The sequence below is a fragment of the Suricata suricatta genome, chromosome 9, assembly GCF_006229205.1.
Source record: "Suricata suricatta isolate VVHF042 chromosome 9, meerkat_22Aug2017_6uvM2_HiC, whole genome shotgun sequence".
NCBI classification, from domain to species: Eukaryota; Metazoa; Chordata; class Mammalia; order Carnivora; family Herpestidae; genus Suricata; species Suricata suricatta.
In genome coordinates this window covers 64,047,378-64,066,852 of record NC_043708.1, presented here as the reverse complement: position 1 = coordinate 64,066,852, position 19,475 = coordinate 64,047,378, and positions in this window count along the sequence as shown.

Here is a 19,475-nt window from a genome sequence, read left to right as displayed (position 1 = left end):
GCACAGACGGGGCTTCTGACACCCACAATGGTGTACTGGAACTCTTGTAGGATTTTAAGTATGTGTAAGATAAAGATTCTTAGGGAATTCCCCACTGAGAAAATAGAGGGTACATAGCAAAAGTTTATTGACACTGACCACCAATATGCTGTTCGAGTGCAGCCCTTAGACAGCTGTCTAAAATGAGGGAGGAGGAAAATTACAGAAAAAAAAAAAAAGAGAAAATCCTCTGGAAAGCACAAAAGCCTCCAAACAGTTCCAATCTTAAAGTGTTATGATGTTAAAATATGAGGCACATTATCAGGAGATGAAAGTTCAAAGAGGCCTCAGCTTCATGTTGGATAAACAGGAACATATGCCCAGCCTCAGAAATATTTCAAATGTGTTGTGAAACTTCGCTCAGTTAGGAGAGAAATGTTAGAGTTCAACTGTGAAAAATTCAATTGCATATTTGAAAAAATCAGGTGCTGGGAAGACCACAAACTTTCTAAGCATGTCGGCACCATACACCACAGTGGCAAACGGAAGTGAAAACGTTATTAAGGCTTAGAAAGGTTTTCTGAGTGATACATCACATGAGCTCAAGTAGCATTTCCATGTCATTGCAGAAGTGTATTCCTCTGAGGGGAAAAAAATAAAAGTCTTAAAGAAGAAAATTGAAACACGGAAATATTTCATAGCTGGCCTTAGTGAAAAATTTATAAAATTAATGGAAATTTGGGCAGAAGTCACTGTCTATCAGAAGTGAGAGATCTCTGTTGAGAAAGGTGAATTGAAAGAAAGAAAAATAATAATTTTACCCACCAAATCTAAGCTTAGAACTGCTCACCTATGAAGTCCTATTCCAAAGGAATTTTATGTTAAGGGTTGTGATGGTATAGGAGAGTATGAATCGAAATGCTTCTTTCTTAATTCTGTTAATGAAAACATTTTAATATAGTTATTTTACTCCTCTCCTATGTGGTCCATTTCTATTTCTTTTGTATCCTCAACGCTGAGCATAGTATCCCATGTATAGCAAGGGAGAATCAATAAATGCTGAATGATTAGCTAAGCAACAACCCAGTACCAGTACCCCAAACAGAGGGGATGACAAGCAGCTCCAGGAATCCAAGGGGAGGTCAGAAGTGGGGGAACATGACAGGTTCTGGCTCAGATGCAAGGACTGTCCCAGTTCTTCAAGTTGCAATATTCTCCTCTACCCCAGCCATACAAGGTCCTTCCTATGCTGGGGCCAGTCCATACATACAACCATGCAGTGCCCTGCCAAACCCTCAACTTCAACATGGCTTTTACTTTTAAATCTTATAATTTATAAATCACATTCAACAGTGTCCACATAGACACTGATAAGAATTATCACAATTTGAATACTGATTGAAATTACTCATCTTTTCTTGTCTCTTTCATCAAAGCCTTTTCTTGAAGATTAATCTGGAAGATTAATCCATGTTACTGCGCCATGGGGTCAAGAAATTAACCTCCCAAATAAACACATGCATTTGTGTGTAAAAGAACCTAGAGAGAAGAGAAAGTAGCCTGACAGAGTGGCAGGATTGAGGGAAGCATTTTAGAGGCAATCATTCTTCTGAAATCTATATTGTTCAATCACCAATACCATCTTCCATTGTAGTGACTTGAAGAGTTACCTTTAGATGGGGACTGAGCGGCCACTGTGCTGTGGGGGCTGCATGCATCGACAACCCCCACCGGCAGACCTGGAACGTCCCATGGAGTTTGAAAAACAGTCAATCATGGAGTTCCAGCCTCCCCTCACCCAGATAAAGGAAACAACCAATCCCACCCCACCACTGTCCAAGGACGCCCATGCTTGGCAGTCTGCCCACCAGAGATCAAACCCGGAACTCTTTCACCCATAAAACACCTTGCCCTCCCTTGCCAGGCACGACTTCCCTGGCCCATCCTGTCTGGACCAGGGAACCTCGAGGGAGAGCGCTCCCACTAAAGGCCTTTTACGTTTATCTCTGACTCTGTAATAAAGGGTGCTCTGTTCTCTTTTCCCAGTCTCTTGACATTGTAACTTTTTACTCTGCTGATTTTAACCTTACAGTGACCTCCTGGAAACTGCATTCCCTTTAAATATTTTGGAGAAAACATATGAAAAATATAGGAAAAATGAAAACACACACACACAAACCATAATCATTCATGTAGTATTCACTTTCTATAACTGACAAATGCTTATAGCTTGTCACTGTGTTTCAAATTTTTTAAAAATAGAGCATTTCAGATAAATTTGAAACAGTATTTGTTACTCTTCCCTACCTCATCCCCTTCTCTCCCTCACCCTTCAAAGGCCATCATTATTTAATTTGTATACTCCTAGGTCTTATATATGCTTCCAGATGATTTTATATATACATATATACATAAAATATATGATATTGCTTTGTATGTTCTTCTAATTATTCATAAATGAATGCATGCTCTATATATTCTTAAACCTAATTTTTAACCACTCAACAATGTGTTTTACTTGTTCCTAAAGACATAGTTTGTTCACTTTAACTGTTTTGTGGCATTTCATTATACAACTGACTATATCATAATTTATATTTAATATAATTTACTTCCCTAGTCGCCAGTTTCTTACTATTATACACAGTACTGTATGAATATCCATATACATACCTCTGCACATGTATAAGAACTAAGGGTGCCTACACTTCCAATTGAAATCACTGGTTTATAGGATATGAGTTCCTTTTCTTCTTTTTTAATTTTAGAAAGTGAGAGAGAGCACGCAGAGAAGAGGGGAGAGAGACAGAGAGAGAGAGAGAATGGGAGGGAGAGAAATTCTAGCAGGCTCCATGTTCAGTGCAGACCCCAAAATGGAGTTTGATCCCATGTCCCTGGGATCATGACCTGAGCCAAAATCAAAAGCTGAATGCTTAGCTGACGGAGCCACCCAGGTGCTCCTCATCTTTACTACATAGTACAAATTGGTCCTCTAAAGGGATTATATGAATTTACATTCCCACCAGCAATGTTTGGTAGTTCCTTCTTCTCTAGAAGCAACACTTCATACATATTATATTGTCAGATCTTTTGCCAATCTGATGGTAGAAAATAAAATCTTCCTACTATAATTTTAATTTCCTTAATTATTACCAAGCTGGAAAATCTTTTCATAATTTCTAGCCATTTGGGTTTCCTTTTTGTGGACTGTCTTTTTATACATTTTACTCAACTTTCTTTTGAGATTTTTTTGTCATACTTATTTGTAGGAGTTCTTTATATATTCTGAATATTATGATTATATCCATACATGTTTGTAAATATCTTCTCTCTATATGGCTGCCTTGTAACTTTGTTGTGACTTATCAGGCAACATTTTTAATATTGATAGACCCATTTTTCTTAATTCATTATGGTTTTTATATTTTGTTTGAAATATATCATATTACAATTGTCATACATATGTAAAATATAAAAAGAAAAATATGTAAATTTATGCACACACACACACACACACACACACACACAAATATTACTTTCTTAAACAATCTGCAGAAGTTTAAGTCACCAAAACCTATTGAGGGATTTCACTAAAAATCTAGGCTATTCTTCTGGGTCTACTCTGTTGCTTAGCAATTGTCTTCATCTCAAATTGAGTGTCAACCATATTAGGGACGTAGTATAAGATTCGGCCATCAGGGAGACTTAAGATCATGCCACAGCTCTACCATTCACTAAATATATGACCCTAACCTCTCCATGCCTGTTTCCTAACCTCAAACATGGATTTTTTCATAGTATCTGTTACACAAATCCCTCTGACTTGATCTTCCAATGTACTAAAATGTGAAAATAATGGCAATCTTCAAAGCCCTTTCTAGTTAACTCTTTTGATCCTTACAACAATGTAATGAAGGAGGCACTATCATTACTTCCATTTTACAAATGAGGAAACTGAGGGACCAAGAGGATAAATAACTTGATCAAGGCCATATATTTAATGCATAGCAAAGCCAAGATTGAAATGTCCAGAACCCAGGCTCTTCAGAACCTCACTGTATGGCATCCCAATGATTACTTCCTTGCAAGTAAATGAAAGAAGGAATGTAAAATATTTGGCCTACTGCTCGGTCTACAGACATGCTCTACAAATGTTATTTATTTTTATTTCCCATGAAAGCTATACTCCAAACTTGAATATGTTCCCACAGATAACTTTTCATTACTATGCCCCAATATCTTCTGTAGAACACTAGAGCCATGGAATCTATGGATTGTCCATTAAAATTTTCATATAGAGAGAATCTTACTACCTGCATGCTTTTGCCTTCACTTTTGCTTTCTCTCTTTCTCCTCTTCCTCCTCCTCCTTCAAACTGCATTTGACGGGGGCACCTGGGTAGCTTAGTTGATTAAGTGTCCGACTTCAGCTCAGGTCATGATCTCACAGTTCATGGGTTTGAGCCCTGTGTCAGGCTCTGTGCTGAACGCTTGCTTGCTCAGAGCCTGGAGCCTGCTTCAGATTCTGTGTCCGTCTCCTTCTCTCTCTACCCCTCGTCGCTCATGCTCTGTCTCACTCTATCTCTCAAAAATAAATAAATGTATGTATTAAAAAAAATTTTAAGGCATTTGAGAAGCCTCACCTGCCTTAAATAAAACTTTCGTTAGGACCCTCAGGAGCATCTGGTTGGCTCAATCAGTTGAGTGTCCAACTCTTGGTTTTGGCTCAGGTCATGACCTCACAGTCCATGGATTCAAGCCCCACATCAGGCTCTGCACTTGGGATTCTCCCCACTCACTTTCTCTATATCTCAAAATAAATAAACTTCAAAACAAGTTTTTTAAAAAGTTACAACCTTTAAACAGATATACTTTCCAATTTTTTCTTTTTGCCTACATATAATGTACCTACTATAATGCCGGGAATATAGGCATGTGTTCAATAAATGTCAGCCTTTATTATTCAGAGTCTTTGTTGTCAATATGTTATAGGATAATTACTTCCTCTTTATCAAAGGACTTGGATTTCTGCAGAAGCATGAGTGGGCAGTGGGTATAAGGAAAAACAGAAGAGTAAAGGAAGAAAATTGATATTCTCCTTTCCTTCCAACTAATTTATCCAAAGAATTTCACTTTCTTTCCCTCTACTTATGTCCTTGATCTTATATCCACTTTTACCTCTTCCAGTATCTTAGCTTCTCTTTTAAAGCTTCAATCTTTATTCTCTATTACTGGCTCTGTTACATTGACTCTAAGATATCATCACTTGTGAAAAAAAAATAATGTTGCCATTAAACTAGGATAGGACACTTCATCATTCACATATATTCACTATATATCATTCTTGAGCCTACATGAAAAGGAAAATATGAGCCAATAAATTGGATGTTATTCCTAAAACTGCACTCACAGTCCAATTCCTCACATATTCAGGGTTGTTGATGTTATTTTACCACACAATATTATGCTCTGTGCTACCAAAAGCATGATAGACCATTTCCTAAGAGTTTCCTTCAGTTGTCTCAAAGATATTCTTCCAAGTGCTGTACCATTCTCTAAGCTTGGATATGCACATGCTGAGAATGGCTAAGAGTCATCACTGCTGCCTAGCTAATAGATATATAAAATATATCTTGATTTCAGAAATGTAAAAACATGAACCAAGAAAAAGTATGCCACAGAAACAATGAAATATAGATTTTTCTCTTTGGATTATAAACATGATAAAGTCACCTCATAAAGTAAATGAGAAATCTGAACGTTGGAGTTGGAAAGTAGTGAGAAAGCAGATGAGACCAAAACTTTCTCTCTTCAAACCAACAGTGTGCTTGTTAACTTACTAAAATTTATTTAGATTCATTTATCAAAGATTCTGATCCAGAATTTTTATTTTGTTCTTTGTGCTCAAAATGATTTTTCTGTACATCATATACTTTTTGAAAACTTAATGAAAGTGAGTTTTTCTGTGAGCTTTCACAGAATAATTATTTTTATGGTCTTATCAAGGTTATAATATTTATAACATACTTTGCAGTAATATATTGCAATATACTTTATATTTCAAATATACTTTAATTCAGGCAATTAACTGACAGCCTTCCCAAAATGCTGATTCCATCTATTTAGCCCATTTTTAAAAATTCTAGCAATATTATTTGGGATACAAATTACTAATGATTTCCATATATTATTGAAGGAAAAGACTACAAAATTAATTATTTAAAATTGGCAACATTGTACTTGATTTTGGTAAAGAAATTCGGGCAAACGTTTGGAGATTATAAAAATAGCTGTCCCACTTGACCTCAACTGCAGCAATTTTCTACTCGACACATCCCCAAAGGCAAGGGAATTAAGAGCAAAAATGAACTCTTGGGACCTCATCAAGACCAAAAGTTTCTGCACTGCAAAGGAAACAATCAAGAAAACTAATAAAAGGCAACTGATGGAATGGGAAAAGATAGTTGCAAATGACATACTGGAAAAGGGCTAGTATCCAAAATCTATAAGGAACTCACCAAACTCCACACCTGAAAGGCAAATAACTCAGTGAAGAAACAGGCAGAAGACATGAATAGACACTTTTCCAGAGAAGACATCCAGATGGCAAACAGACACACGAATCATGGAAAGAGCCTAAATGTCTATCAACTGACGAATGGCTCAAGGAGATGTGGTTTATCTATACAATGGAATATCACATGGCAATGAGAAAGAATGAAATCTGGCCATTCATAGCAACATGGATGGAACTCGAAGGTGTCATGCTAAGTGAAATGAGTCAGACAGAGAAGGACAGATACCACATGTTTTCACTCATAAGTGGAACAGGAGAAACTAAACAGAAGTACATGGGGGAGGGGAAGGGGAAAAGATAGTTGGGGAGAGGGAGGGAGGCAAACCATGAGAGACTCTTGAATAGGGAGAACAAATGGAGGGCTGATGGGGGTGGGGGAGAGGGGAAGGAGGGTGATGGGCATGGAGGAGGGCACTTGTCGGGATGAGCATTGGGTGTTACATGGAAACCAATTTGACAATATACTATAAAAGAAAAAATATAAAATAAAAATAAAAAAAAAACTAAGTGTCCCAAACTGGATTAATTTGCCTTTTAGATATAAGTAGGTCAATTATTTAATGCATAATTTTAAAAGATCATAATATTTTATCATAATAATTTATACATAAATTACTGAATATTTCTGACTTCATACAAATTGTTGGCTTATTTCTTAAATTCCTTGATTGTCTTGAGCTATTTCCTCCAGAACAATAGAGTGTTTTAAAGCAGAGTTCAAAGAATCAAATAAATAAGCATTAAAACAGTGAAGTTCCTATTTTTCCCCACTCCCGCTTGCTGACAAGGGTACAAAATAAATAATATTATTGATGAAGTATGAAGAAATTACTATATTAATTACTGCAGTGACAATGTAAATTTGAACATCCATTCTGAAGGATATTTGACATTCTTATAAGAAACTTAGATTTGTAAATGCCTTGACCTAGCAATTCAAATTATGGAAATTTAAATTGTACTCAAAGATGCAGACAGAAGGCCATTTGTCACAGAGTCATTTAGAGTTGGGAAGAATAAAAAAAATCTAAATATTTGTCTATTAAACACATTATGATGTATCTATTTTAAAAATTCTTTAGCCACCAAAGATCACGAAATAGATCCATACTTACTGAAATGCTATGGCAGAGATAATAATGCATCATAAACATTTTATTTGCTCCTTTTATTTCCTGTCAGACCCTTGTAGGGAGGTAGAGCCATGTGATTCATCTGGCCACTGAAATGCAGAAGTCAGATGTGCGACTTCTAACCCAAGGCAATTAAAAGCCCTTGTAAGATTTTCCAACCTCTTCCTTCTCTTATCTTGAAATCTAAGGGGGCAAGCATCCCAAACTTTGCAGCTACAAGAAGATGGAGCTTCCATCAGCCTGGGTCCCTAAGTGAATGTGTGGTACAGAGCCCTCCATCGACTCATTTGAGATATGTAACATAAGAAAATAACTAATTTTTTAGTTTAAAATCACTAAAATTTTGGGCCTTGTAACTGCAGTATATATTGTCAAATCCAAATACACATTCTCTAAGGGTCACAGCATATTAAATGAGGCACTAAGTACCAAGGGTATAATATACTAAAAAGCAATACTTAAATAGTCCGTTTTGTATATAAAATGACAGTATCTTAAAATTTGTCTTCATTGTTATTTGCTACATCTTGAATTTTTAGAAATGAGCATGTTTATCAATAAAGAAATAAAGAAAAAATTTTCACTTTATAAAAACTTTAGAATAAAACAAATTATATACATTGCTCAATTTAAAAAAATCTTCAAGGGGTGCCTGGGTGACTCAGTTGGTTGAGCGTCCGTCCGATTTTAGCTCAGGTCATGATCTCACGGTTTGTGGGTTCAAGCCCTGTCTCAGGCTCTAGGCTGACAGCTAGCTCCGAGCATGGGACCTGCTTCAGATTCTGTACCTTCCTCTCTCTCTGACCCTCCCCTGCTCATGTTGTCTCTGTCTCTCAAAAATAAATAAAAAACATTAGAAAAATTGTTTTTAATCTTCCAGAATGGATGCATAGAAGACACAAAAACATATTCAAATTCTACCAGCTCTTTTGCAAGCTAATAGCTTGTAGAGACATGGAATATAGAAATGTACAGATGGACAAGGTTACTCAGTCCATTGTGTGTGTGTGTGTGTGTGTGTGTGTGTGTATAAATGGGTGCTTATATGTTGCAATCTTGAGGCATGTGAAAGAATATTCTTGGCAGTAGAAGGGAAGTTGTGGTACCATATAATGGGATGGAGCATCAAGACCAAATGTCCTCTCTATGGAAAATGCCTTTGAGATACGTAATAAAACTGGAGCTGAAGAGCACAACTCTGAATTACACGGAAAGCAGCAAAGGTAGCTGCTGGGCAGAGAATAACGCATATATAAAGGTTTTGTGGCCAGGATGAAATTCTAAAAGTTAGCATTCTCTGGTCTGGCTCCCCTCAACCTCTCTTTCCTACCTTGTTTCTGGGCCTTCTACTGCCTTCTCTCTTTTGAGACATTTTCTGCTTATTTTATTCTCAGGAACCATCATAGCCTCAGGACATTTTCCATTACTCAGAAATTTTTCCATTACTATGAAAGCAGTCAGGATGACAAACAGAATTTGTGTGGCCTTTCAGATAAAAGTAGAGTGGGAAGAGTTCCTTCCCATTCCCTCATGGTCAAGAGTTAAGGCTGTAGAGAAGAATGGAAAACTTGTCTTGCTCCTGATTTAGAGAAGGTTACTGCCCCAGAGGCAGAAGATTGTTTCCTCTGATATTAGTCAGTTCACTGGGGTAAATGTTAGAGCCAAGAGCTTGCCTTTGTTGCTGCATAAGCGTTGACTAATCCCTTTCTTTTCTTGCATTTGAGAGGGCAAATCCATAAGCAGGGAGCTCCCTAGATCTCTGACATGACATTGATGCAAAGCTTAAAAGATACTTTTCTTAAAAGCAGAAAGAACTGAATGGGGGTTTGGTTCTGTGCCATGGTGATAATGAGGATCAGCTAAGGAGGTCTGTTACTGGCAGAACTGATGTGTGCTTTAAGACACACAGTAGTGCCAAGAAACAATACAAAGTGTGAGAACAAGCAGACTGAGTCACGATCCATTGCAGATTCTAAATTGTACACTTCTGTCTCTATATATAGCATGTCAAAAGTGTCATTTCTGCTGTCATGAGAACTTTTTAGATTGTCACCACCATAAGTACGCGACAACAGTGGCATATCTTTATATTAACTGCATCTCAATCCCACAGCCAGATGTAGCTCCCCCTGACACATTTGACTCAGAGAACATTAGGCTGGTAGAATCTCTGGGGGAAACAGGGCAGTTTCTTGATTCTATGTAAAGAAAAGTCGTTCTGGTTGACATAGACTGCCGCGTGTTGTACTTTTTTGGATCTGGCTGTCAGAAATCTCCAAGTATGGTGCGAAAGATGTAGAATATTCTTTCAGCAAAGCTATTTTTTCACCGGTATTATGTGGGTTTGGAAACAGAATGGGAGCACCCTCGTTAATAATCCTTCTGCGTGCTGATTGTGCAGCTGAGGTGCTGGAGGCGAGGGGCTGTCAGATTTTCAAATGCAGGGGGAAAGAAAAACATTTTAAAGGGTCACATGTATCTCTCTTCTGTTATTTCTGCCTTCTTTAAAAAACTACATCTGGTTCATTGGTGGGGGGAGCTCTTATTTATGCAGACACATTATAAAATAAAGTCTTCCTTTGTTACATGAGACAAAACAATTCTGGGGAATGCCTGGGGGATGCTTTACTGAATGATCTCTTTTATTTATTTCTTTTCCCAGGTGTATTAAAAAAATCTAGTTGGTCTCAAGAATACAGAAGTGTTCTGACCACAGAAATTTTACTATGACCTGATACAGAGAAAATTCACTTTAAATAAGCATTATTCATTCTCCCACTCACTGCGTGGGATTAGGATGAAAAAGAAGCCAGGGTCCTTACCCTTTAGGGCTACAGTATGATTTGTTTTTAAGCCCTACATTAAAATCTACATAGAGTAAAACTCACTCTTTTTGGTATATAGGTCTATAAATTTTGACAAATGCATACAGCTGTGTAATTGCCAGCATAATAAGATACAGAACAGTTGCTTCAGCCCAAAAAACATCACCCAGGTTCCTTTGTAGCCAAACCCTGCCCCCACCCCCAAACTCTGGCAACCATCTGTTTTCTGTCTCCATAGTTTTGCCTTATCCATAATGTCTTTTAAATGGAATCATACAGTATGTGGCCTTTAGGGTCTGACTTCTTTCACTTAGCAAAACACATTTAAGATGCATCCAAATTCTTCAATAAACACCTGGTACATTCCTTGTCATTGCCGAATAAAATTCCATTGTATGGTTGTACCAGTTTGTCTATCCATGCACTAGTTGAAGGACATACAGGTGGTTTCCAACTTTTGGTGATTATGAATAAAGTTGCTATCCATATTTGTATATCGGTTTTTCTGTAAACATAAGCTTTTTCTTTCTCTTGGGTGACTACCTGGTAGTAGCACTATTAAGTTATATGTAAGTGTATATTTAACTTGAAAAGAAACTAGTCAACTGCCTTCCACGGGGGCTATATCATATTATAACCCCACCAGCAATATACAAGAATTCCATTTGCTCAGAATGCTTACTCACACTCAGTATTGTCAGTTCATTCAGAAAAATATCCATTCTAATAATTACATGGTAATGGATTATAGTTTTAATTTCCCTAATGACTAATGATGTTGACCATCATTTCACATGCTTATTTGTGACCTGTGTATCTTCTTTATTAATGTATTTCTACATATCTTTTAAAAACTGGATTCCTTGTTGCTGAGTTCTGAGACTTATTTATATATTCTGGATAATGCTTATTTGTGACCTGTGTATCTTCTTTATTAATGTATTTCTACATATCTTTTAAAAACTGGATTCCTTGTTGCTGAGTTCTGAGACTTATTTATATATTCTGGATAAAGCTTTTCATTAAAAGGGTCCCTGAGTGGCTCAGTCAGTTGAGCGTGTGACTCTTGATTTCAGCTCAGGTCATGATCTCTACGTAGGATCCAGTCCCAAATCAGGCCCTGCACTGGGAGCAGAGCCTGCTGAAGATTCTCTCTCTCTCTCTCTCTCTCTCTCTCTCTCTCCCCCCCCCACCCCACCCTTGTACATGCACATGCTTTCTCTCTCTGTCTCTCAAATAAAAATTTAAAAAGTTTTTGAAAAGCTTTTCATTAGATATGTGTTTTGTAATTATTTTCATGAAGCCTATGGCTTATATTTTCATTCTCTCATTAGCATATTCTATAAAGCAGGTTTTCATTCAGATAAAATTCAATTTATTGGGGTGCCTGGGTGGCTCAGTTGGTTGAGTGTCTGGCTTTGGCTCAGGTCATGATCTCGTGATTCGTGGGTTCAAGCCCTGTGTCGGGCTCTGTGTTGACCGCTAGCTCAGAGCCTGGAGCCTGTCTTCAGATTCTGTGTCTCCCTCTCTCTCTGACCCTCTCCTGCTCAAGCTGTCTCTCTCTCAAAAATAAACAAAACATTTTAAAATATTTTTTAAAAATACAATTTACCACTTTTTCTTTTGGTGCTCTTGGTATCATATCTAAGAATTTTTTGCCTAGTCCATAGTCACAAAAATTTTCTTCTCTTTTTTCTTCTAGAAATTTGATAGGTTTAGATTTTACATTGAAGTCCATGATCTGTTTTAATTAATTTTTGCATAAAATATGAAGTATGAGTCAAGGTTTCTTTTTTTTTCTTTTTTCTTTTTTTCCCCTTGTCCAGTCGCTTTAACATCTTTTGATGAAAATACTATACTTTCTTCATTAAATTGCCTTTGCATCTCTGCCAAAAGTCAACTGATCAGATATATGGGAGTCTATTTCTGACTCTCAGTTTGGTTCTATTGATCTATCTATCTTTTCACCAATACCACATTGCTTTGATTACTATCATTCTATAGTAAGTCTTAAAATCAAATTATGTGACTCTTCCAACTTGTTTCTTTTCAAAATTGTTTTGGCTATTCTAGTTCATTTGCATTTCCATATGAAATTTGGAATCAGCTGAATTCTACAAAAAATATTGCTAGGATTTAGATTGGGATTGTTATATATATATGTGCACATATATATGTATTAAACTTCTGCATAACACAACTAAAAATCTTAAGAGGCATCCTAGAATCAATCTACATAAGCTAACATGCTTAATTGTGAATTCATCATTTGACAGTTACATAACCTGTCTCTTTTAGAATTATACCTATTGGATAAAGCATTGAAGAAAAATATTGAGATTATAAAATCTATGTCTTGGCCCAATACATTCTAGTGGCAGGATTCAGCATAAATAACAACTTAGTTTTCAAGTGTCCAAATCAGCAGAATAGGTCTTAGAAGCCAATGTAATTATGTATAAAAGGATTGCCCATCTTTATAGCATACTCTGCTAACGTGTGTCAAAATAGTGAACTTCAACATGGAAACATGATTCTCTCTGCCCAGGAAGATTGAGTGGTGTCACACAGAGAACCACTCTTTCCTGCAGTGTCCCTATCTGTTTGTCCTATTTGAAGAATGACAACACAGCTGCTTAGGGACACAGGCTCCAAGTTAAATTATGAGAAGGAGAGATGTAAAGGGGTAGTCACATCATATTGGAATAATTCCTAGTCCAAAGAGAGCTTATGAACGGGAACCTGAAATTCATATTCATGGGGGCCTAAGACTGCCCTATGTCAATATCATAGAAAAGAATAGTATGCTTTTCAGTGGTTCATCTACACCCTGTTTCTTTGCTTCAATTAGATTGTTTGATGAATTGCCAGTTTTCTTGGTTTCCTGCAGATTTCCATTGTAGAAGTTGTAAAAATCTTTTAATTGCACCAAACCAAGTAGCCATCCTTTGTTGACATGAGGTCAGCTTGTGTCCTGAGAAATTTTCAAGCAAAGTATGTGGATAAAACTATAGCAGCGTGATTTGCACATTTAAGGGGGAAAATGAACAAGAATTTTTTTTCTTATTGTCACATGCTTTCTGGCATCATTTTAAAATTATTTATAATACTGCTGTCATTAATATTATGCTCACTTGGTTGAAATCACTTTGTTTTTCCTCCTTGGAAATAGAGCTGCTCAAGACTGATAAATAATAACACATTATGTAAGTACTGTGTAGATTATTTAACATTCTAACTAATGAGATATTTTCCACCCCAAAATAACAATCTTCAGTGCTTTGCAGATGTAAGCTTGTCAATCTCAGATCACGAATAGTGTTTACATTTGCAAGATGAATCTGATATATTGGTAAAATTGTTAATTTTGCCCTCAAACCTTTTTTATGAAATCACTGGTGCAAAAGTCAGGATAAAAAGTTCTCATTAAAAACTGAAATTGGGGGCACTTGGGTGACTCAGTTGAGCGTCTGGCTTCAGTTTAGGTCATGATCCCACGGTTTGTGGGTTCGAGCCCCACGTTGGGCTCTGTGCTGACAGTTAGCTCAGAGCCTGGAGCCTGCTTCAGATTCTGGGTCTCTTTCTCTCTCTGACCCTCCCCTGCTCACGCTGTCTTTCTCTGTCTCTCAAAAATAAATAAAAACATTAATAAATAAATAAATAAAAACTGAAATTGTCTGGGGCACCTGGGTGGCTCAATTCATTAAGTGTCCGACTTTGGTCATGCTCTCACCACTCCTGGGCTCGAACCCTGCATCGGGCTCTGTGCTTACAGCTCAGAGACTGGAGCCTGCTTCTGATCTGTGTCTCCCTCTCTCTGCCCCTCCCACACTCGCACTCTTTCTCAAAAATGAAAAAATGTTAAAAAAACAAACATTTTTTTAATTAAAAGTAAAACAACAGGTCTTGTCTGTACGACATGCAGCCAAGACCAGACAACACAAGCTCATGCAAGTTCAAAGAATTTTCACAACACGAATTCAAGTTCTGCTAAGGTTGTTTTTCACTTTGGTTATCTATCCAACTAGCAAATAAGCATGATGAGAACTACAAAGGAGGGAGGAGTTAAAGTGAGTGGACTATCATGGAGATGGGGGAACACACAACTCACCCCTCTGCTGCACCTCTCTCACTCTGAGGAACTGATCCAGGCATACAAGCTGGATCATGGCAAGGGCATCGGCTCCTGTCTATCAGCACATGAGGAAATTCTTGCTTTGCCCAGTTACCTACTTCCCACATTGTCAGCCTTTCTTATTTAGGCACTGAGCTAGGCCATGACCTAGCACAGGTGTTCTTCCTCCAAACATGCTGCATTTAACCACTTGGTCCTCATTAAGTTAACTGCTTCTCTTTGTCAAACATACTTCACTGGCAGAGGCTTCGTGAGGGTTTGTCATGGCTTTAAAAGGAAGATAGTCCACAGCAAAGCATATTTAAGCTTTTAATATTTCATATTCCTCAGCCTTTGTGACTAATTTTTAAGTAATCTAAAGAGGCTAAGGAAGTTCTCAGGAAGCTCGCTAGGATGCAGGCACAAGAAGAGCAATTGTTAATCATAGATTAAGTTAAAGCCTGATTGCTTTGGATTTTTTGTAGGAGCTGGTTTAAAAAATGCTTCATGCACCCCCAAAATCATCAAACATATGTGATCTTAAAAAGCATCAAAAGAAAAAGAGACTAAAATATTGATTTGAAACAAAAGGCCTCCAGTTACTTTCCCAAGCTCTAAAGATTCCTATGTCTCTGGATCCTCAGTTCTTGAGTCATTTCAGAGATATAAAAAGAAGTAGAATAAATTTCCTAACAACAGTTTATTCAATCACATAGGATAGATTAAAATTGGGTTATGTCCATGTGAAGGAGTATTCTTTATAGATTTCAGTGAGGGAGAAGGATCCCTGCGCTACTATGAGGGAGTTGCCTTCTAAACCCATGCTTGATAGAGTCAAATACCCTGATGACATACCAATAAAATATTAATCCTGGGCATCTTTGAGGGGAAGTAAAGACTGAGGGCAAAAGAAATGTGTTACTGCAGTTAGGAAGGGATTTAAAGAATACAGAAAAGAAGAGGAAGGCTCAGCATACAAATGCCATGACTCCTGTGCACTCTCACTGATAGTTCAAAACAGGAAGGATGAGAAAAGGGCCAGTAATAAGAAAAAGATTTGAGACACCGGACTTTCAATGAGTTCTTAGTGGTGCTATGACTGGAGATAGTACTTCATGGAAACTTAAAAATAGTGGTTATAAGAGGAAAAAGAAAAACCATGAGTGTAGACATTTAACTCATCTCCTTTCCCAATTGCCATGGAAATGACTACAGAGCATAAATCTCATCTGCCAATGTCAGTGCTGGAAATGAGGGGAAAAAAATGCAACTCACATGACAGACACTTGAAAATTTCTGCTGTTGTGATGGTGATATAGAAGGCCAATCTGTGAGTTTCCATAGTCTGAAATTACCTAGGAAAATGATACAAGAGACCCTCAAAGAACCCCACTAATACACTACAGCTAAGAGGAATGGGGGGCAGGATATGGGGCAGTCAGCCACAGCAAACAGAAAGTAAGTGTGGATGAGCTTCCGTCTAGAGCAGATGGCCCCAACAAACCAAGAGTTGGCAGAGCAGGGCTTCCTCTGAAAGATATGGAAAAGATACAGTAAGTCAAAAGGAGACCATCTGGAGGAAGCAGAGGAAATGCCTTTCCTAAAATAGATTTACTACAAGATGAAAAGCTCATTTTATAAGATGTCTAACTTAGGTTCTCAAAAATATATGTCAACTATCAAAAGGAACAAATTAAGAAAAGTCAAATGCCATAAAGGTAAAAAAATAAAATTGTTCCACTAATACCTGGGAAGGGGCAATGAACAGCAGACTGGATGCGGCAGAGAACTCACTGTTGATATTGAAGGGAAGTTTCTCAGGACAAAAAGGATGAAAATAATTTTGGAAAAGATGAGCTCTATGGAGAAAAATTTCTAATCATCCAATCTGTATAATGGATACTAGAATAATAGAAACCAAGCTAAGAATAAAAGAGAAACAGACAGGATAGAAGCAAATAATAAAAGAGGTTTTAAAAATTAATAAAGCCTGAATCTATAGGGCAGGAAAGTTTCTGAAAACAGCCAACTCAAGAATAAATTTAAAAAAAATTTTTTAATGTTTATTTTTGAGACAGAGAGAGACAGAGTGTGAACAAGGGAAGGGCAGAAAGTGGGGGAGACACAGAATCTGAAACAGGGTCCAGGCTCTGAGCTGTCAGCACAGAGCCTGACGTGGGGCTCAAACCCATAAACCATGAGATCATGACCTGAGCCGAAGTCGGATGCTTAACCAACTGAGCCACCTAGGTGCCCCCAAGAATAAATTTAAATGTTTTTAAATTTCTTAAATTATGCCTATACTCATCTAAAATATTAATCCTCATAACACACATGGTTTAATAACTTTCTAAGGCAAGACATTACTTGAATCTTTTCCTCTGGGGCTTTACATTCTAGCAGCATGAACTAGTTATGAACATTTCAAGTGGCTTTTTAAGCACTAATCTCCTAACTCTAAAGAAGTTTCACATCTACTCTTAGTGTCAAATAAAATCTACCTGAGACTCAAAATTTTAGGGTAACAAAATGAAATTGAAATCAAATCTAATTAATAAAAATAAACATAGGGGGTGCCTGGGTGGCTCAGTTGGGTAAGTGTCCAACTCTTCGTTTCAGCTCAGATCATGATCTCACAGTTCATGGGTTTGAGCACCTCATTGGGCTCTGTGCTGGCAGTGCAGAGCCTACTTGGGATGCTCTCCAGCCCCCTTTTCCCCTCCTCCACTCACATTGTTGCTTTCTTTCTCAAAATAAATAAATAAACTTAAAAAAAAGAAAATAAAAAATATCAGACTAATTTAGTTGGCATGTACAAACTAACTCCCTATGTAGATCGAGAAATTCAATCTAAGCTTGAGAACACAGTCCAGTTACCTCAGATAAGGCAGCTACAATGAAAGAGAAGAAAATTTTCAGCAGTTTATCCAATTCTAAACAGAAATTGGTGTTCCCAGCGTCCATTGTACCACAGGAAAGTATAACTGAGGATTTCAGTATCTTATTAGGCAATGGAGTATGAGTGCCCCTCTCTTCATGCTTGTGTCATTAATCTCTGCCAATTTATGGGCTTTTCAGAAGAAACTGAAACTGCTTAGATAGAGCAAAGAATAAATGGAATTTTGGCCTCTTATTGTGCTTGATTAGTAAACACAAATATATGTGGGAATATATTACAAGCCCCCCACAAGTATTGGCACCTTGTCTCTTGAATTAATATATTATTTCACCCTCCACTGGGCTGCTCTTACTCTTCCTCCCTTTCCTGAATCTCTTCTCCTGAATAGCTTCTTTCATTCATCTGTATTAACAATCTGGAATAAGTCTTTTGCCTTTGACCTGGCATCAATTCCAGATCACACCCTTCCAATTTTCCTATGGCTCTATGGATCTCTACTGCAGATAAGAAACACTGTGGCTCCTAAGTCTTGCCTAAATGCTGTAGGAATTCTCTTCCCATCATCAGGGAAGTAAAATCATTCATATAAATGAACTTCCATAAGGTCAATGGAAATCACAATTTTGAAAGTGACTTATGTATTGATTTAGGTTTTTCCAGTGAAGATGCATGGAGGAAAAACTTTCCAAAGAGTTTGAAATATAAACCAGCTGCTAACATTGATATGGAACCTACTTAACTAAGAGAGAATTACAAAAAAATGTACAGTTTCTCTGAAATTTAGAAATGTATATATTAGTCTCAGAATTATCCTTTAATTTGTGGCTACGTAGCAAAAATATGGCTTTTGTTTTATTTCACTTGGCTCTGTGAAAGTATGTTCTATTTCATGAAACCATAAATCTAAAAATGAGAGCTTCCATTAGTGATACAGATTGGAATCAGAATTGATATGTGTCTTGGCTAAAAAGTAGGCAAGGGGTTCTTAGAGTACTTGGGTGACTCAATGGGTTAAGCGCCCAACTCTTGGTTATGGCTCAGGTCATGATCTCATGGTTGGTGAGATGAAGTTCCACATCAGCCTTTATAGTGACAGCTTGAAGCCTGCTTGGGATTTCTCTTTCTGCATCTCTCTCTACCCCTTCCCTGTTCTCTCTCTCTCTCTTTCTCTCTCTCTCTCTCTCTCTCTCTCTCTCTCTCTCTCGCTCTCATTCTCAAAATAAATAAACATTAAAAAAAAAAACCTATTACACAGGTTTTGAAATGAAAATCAGAGTGCCTGGGTGGCTCAGTTGGTTAAGCATCCCACCTCAGCTCAGGTCATGATCTCACAGTTTGTGGGTTTGAGCCCTACACTGGGCTCTGTGCTGACAACTCAGAGCCTGGAGCCTGCTTCAAATTCTGTGTGTGTGTGTGTCTCTCTCTGTCTGTCATAACCCACTCATGCTCGGTCTCTCTCTCTCTCTCTCTCTCTCTCTAAAAAATAAATAAATATTTTAAAAAACACAAGGAGACAGAACTTAGAGACTCATCACAAATGTCCTTAATCATATATCATTGTAGACATATGAAATAAGAAATACATTCACTATGTTAACTCAAAAGTCTAAGCAAACTATAAAGAGAATAAAAACATACACTATTATAATAAATCTTTTGCATCTTAATACAGTTCATGAAAAGCATTTGTTCTTCTCTCTAATTCCTTAAGTGTCTTGGGACAATCCACAACTGTATTCTGCTTTCTGTTATCTACCAATAACCAGACCTGAAAAGAACTACACATTAATGGTAAAGAACAATCAGAGATTAAAAAAAGAATGTGTAAAATTTCAGTTCTTAAACTAGGATTGGCAGATTAGTGACAATGGATAAATCTAAAACACAAACCTATAAGGAAAATTAGCATTTTTCTTGTGTTTGGAAGCATGATGTAAGGAGATAACGGT